This window comes from Quercus robur, chromosome 6 (assembly GCF_932294415.1).
Source record: "Quercus robur chromosome 6, dhQueRobu3.1, whole genome shotgun sequence".
Taxonomy (NCBI): Eukaryota; Viridiplantae; Streptophyta; class Magnoliopsida; order Fagales; family Fagaceae; genus Quercus; species Quercus robur.
The window spans coordinates 21,348,679-21,352,814 of record NC_065539.1 but is presented as its reverse complement, the minus strand read 5'-3'; the positions used below and the strand labels follow the sequence as shown (position 1 = coordinate 21,352,814).

Here is a 4,136-nt window from a genome sequence, read left to right as displayed (position 1 = left end):
TAAACTACTACTAAAATTCAAATTTGCTACAATGACCCACTACAAAATAACTTCACATCCACTAAACCACTACTAAAATTCAAATTTGCTACAATTACTCCTATTAAAATACGGCAACCAACTCTCTTCTTCTTCTTCTTCTTCTTCTTCTCTGAAAAAAAAATTCTATTTTGTAAGATCTCCTTTTTTTTTTCTCCTCTCCTTTACATTAAGTTGGTTTTTTAGAAAAATCCTTACTTTATTTATTTATTTGTTTATTATTATAATGGGGAAAAACCTTATTCTTATCAATTTTCTATACTACTATTTAAGGGGGTTACTTGTTTGGACCAGATTTTTTTTTTTTGGTTCCAAAATACCCCACACCTGGACAAAATTGGAGGAAAATCAATTAAAATTATATATCTAACTTTTAAACAACCCACTACAAAATAACTTTACACCCACTACACCACTACTAAAATTCAAATTTGCTATAATGACTCCTATCCACTACAAAATAACTTCACATCCACTAAACCACTACTAAAATTCAAATTTGCTACAATTACTCCTATTAAAATACGGCAACCAACTTTTCTTCTCTAAAAAAAAAAAAAAAAAAATCTCTTTTACAAGATCTCCTTTTTTTTTTCTCCTCTCCTTCACGATAAGTTAGTTTTTTTTTTTTTAAAAACCCTTACTTTTTTTTTTCTTTTTCTTTTTTAATGGGGAGAACCCTTATTCTTATCTTTTTTTTTTTAAATAATTATTATCCTTATCCCATCATTAAAAAAAAAAAAAAAAAACACTCGATCAAGAAAACTCTCACTCCGCATGCAAAACCAAAACCACTCTCCCTACTTACACAATCAATTGCAATTTCCTTGCAATAACTTCCTACTAAACCAAAACCACCCAGTAACATAGGTTACTAATCACAACAAACTTCTCCCAAACTCAAGCACCGTATCTAGCTATCGAAATTTTAATATTAAAAAAAAATATATGTTCAAGCATGGTATTTTTTTTCAAATGAATTCCAACTTTTTTTTTTAATTCCAATTTCTCATTAACTCTTACGTAGGTCTAAAACACAGTTCCAATTAAAATTATTTTTATTAAAAAATAATAAATAAAAACATTAACAATTATCCTTATCCCCTTTTCTCTCACCTTTAAATTAGAACTCAGGTTTTTAGCTTCAAAATCTTTGATCTATACTACTATTTAAGGAGCTTCCCCTTTTTGGATTTCTCATTTTTGATGCCTAAAATACCCTCATCATACCCACTAACAAGTTTTCAACTAACGAGAATAAATATGTAAATTAAAACTCTTACACTTTAAGACCCACAAACTCCAGTACCCTTTGTCGGTTTCTATCTCACTTTATATCTCTCATTCTTCTTCAAATTGAAAACATTTAGTTTACTTTACATTCTCCTTTCTTTTTCTTCAGATTAAAGACATTTAATGTCAGAGGCTCCAACAAATTTTCAGGTTCTATGTTTGCAAGTTCCTCCTTGTTTTCTTTTGTTTATGATTGATTTTTTTTGAGTTCTACTTTTTTTTTTTGGATGCATCATGTTAATGGTTACCCAATTTAAAACAAACTCATTCTAGTTTTTTTTTTTTTAAATGTAATTCTACCTTGCCACTGTACTTCTTAATGAATTGTCATTTCATGTTGTAGGAATCTTGATCCAAAGACAAGGCTTGCCTTATGCTACAAAAGAAGCATTCAAAATCATTCGTGAATAGTTAAACAGTATGACTTCCCTTACCTCCCTTAGTAGCCTTTGTTTACATTTTATTTAAAAATTTTGAATTCAAATAAAAATAGTTACCACAATACTCCCTTATCAATTTCCCAACTCCAAGTTTCCATTCGATCATATCCACTAGCCAATTTTTTTTTTTTTTAGAATGCATTTGCCAACTTGAAGTAGCATGCCAAGGTTTTCGTCTTTTTTCATTTAATTCAATAACTATTTCCTTCTCCTTCCTCACTTTTTTTTCCCCTTCTTTGTATTTTTTTTTTCCTTTTTAAGAAAGTTTTTTTTACCATCATTGTATATTTTTTGGCATTAATTTTTCATATTAATTTGACAATTAGGTATGTAGCAACCTCACAAACTCCAACCTTTCAATTATGATTTTCATTGGCAATTCATTATGGATCCGAGAAAGTAGAGCCACCAATCACATGGTTAGATCTCCATTAGTTATTTATTTAAATGGTTGATGATGTGGTGATAAGATTTTAAAGACTCCATGATAGAGTTAAATTCTAAAAAATCTTTATCTTTATTCTGAAAAATTTTAATAGGATTTTAATAACACGCACGCTAACTTTGGTTTGTTGATTAAAGTTTTTTTTTTAAATTTTAAATTTTTATTTTTTAAAATACTTGGTTTAACCCTAATTCTTTTATCTCTCTCAAGTTCACTTATGAGATTCTCAAAAAAGAAAAAAAAAAAAAAAGTTCACGTATGCACAAATTTTTTAAATTGCATTGAGGAGTCATTGGAATTGAATATTAGATAAGTTCGGGTGAGAGACTTTATAGGAATTATTATATGATTCAAACCTCACATAAAGTGGTTTTTATCTAAGAAATTATTGTAAAAAAATTTATTTTGTAATAGAATCTATATTTATCATTTGTATAATTCTATGTGAAATTCAATTTACATTTTTTTTTTCTATAAGTATTAATTTACTACTCCATAAAAAATGTTACATACCTTTTTCTCAATTTTAAAGGTTGTTGATATATTTGAAATTTAAATACTTTTTAATTTTTGTTATGAATGTGTAGTAAGTGGCTAACTTTTAGGATTAAAAAACTAAAATTTTGGATTAAACAAAAATTGATAAATGTTATTAATTTTTTTTTAAAAAGAACAACACCAAATTTTTGGATTAAAAAAACTACATTTTAGGATTAGACAAAAAATGATAATTGCCATACATAAAATTTGAAAAAAAAAAACATCAACAACACCAAAAAGGAAAAAAAAAAAAAAAAAAAAAAAAAACCGTGGATGTATAATTACTAAATTTTAGAATCTTTTCAGGAGCATTTCCTTTAACAAAAATCTTATTAATTCACTACTCCATAAAAAAATGTTACGTATCTTATAAAATACTAGCTTCTGAGCACGCGTGTGAAATACTCTTCTATTTTTTTGGTAAAGGTTAATAATTTGCATCTATTATAAATTAGGATTACTACTTTTTTCAATCACAAAAATACCTAAAGATGTGATGAGTATTATGCGTTTATACCAAATATTAAAATTAGTAACCTTTCTCCGTACATAACACTCATCACACTCCTAAATATTTTTATAATTAAAAAATATAATAATCTCAATTTATATAAATTATTAACATTTACTAAAAAAAAAAAAAAAAAATTTTGAGCACGGGCGTGCTCAAAGGCATACACACATGCTCAAAGGTTCGTTACCTTTAATTAGGTTGTGTCAGATTATTTAAAAGTGTTTAAATATGCATGTCATGCACATCATGCTGTCCATTCTTGCTTTTCTCTGATTTGTTTCTTTCATTTTCTTTCTATTGCGGGTGTGATGTTTGCAGGAACAGACGGACCCTAAGATTTGGAGGATCAGAAAAATTGATGGCAATAGCAAATTGTAAAACAAAAATGCTTTACGCGGCACGGCCGAGTCAATTTCATATTTGACGAAGGAGATGAGCCTGGGGCATATCTATGCATGTGACCAAGATTTATTGCAAGGATGGGTCATATAAAAGTCGGTCCAAGATTTATTTTGTTTTTTTCTATTATTGGCTCATTGTCTGAATGTCTGTCATTACTTCATCGGCGCCATGGTTGCATCGACATCGATAGCTGGCAAATTTTACCAAGTTAATTTTCTAATAATTTTTTGTTTGTCTTTTTCGTTTCTAACCGTTCATGGTGTCCCTATCACGTACACTATTGGAAAAGGATAAAAGGAAAAAAAAAAAAAAAAAGGGAAAGAGTGGAAGGGTTTGTGACGTATATATACGCGTTGAAAAAATAGCATCGAGTGAATAAAAAATTGATGTTTTTTATGTTCACTTAAAGATGTTATTATTGTTATTAAAAGTGGTAAAAATTCTGAGTCTCACGTAGGAAAAG

At 28.0% G+C, this 4,136-nt stretch overlaps 1 long non-coding RNA gene across 1 annotated transcript; it reads left to right on the top strand.

Moving 5' to 3' along the window:
* Window positions 1-1,420: 1,420 nt before the first annotated feature.
* On the top strand, window positions 1,421-3,860 carry LOC126733234 (uncharacterized). The gene is made up of 3 exons (XR_007659649.1): window positions 1,421-1,482; window positions 1,676-1,750; window positions 3,590-3,860. It is a non-coding gene; the product is annotated as an uncharacterized LOC126733234 (long non-coding RNA).
* Window positions 3,861-4,136: the final 276 nt, after the last annotated feature.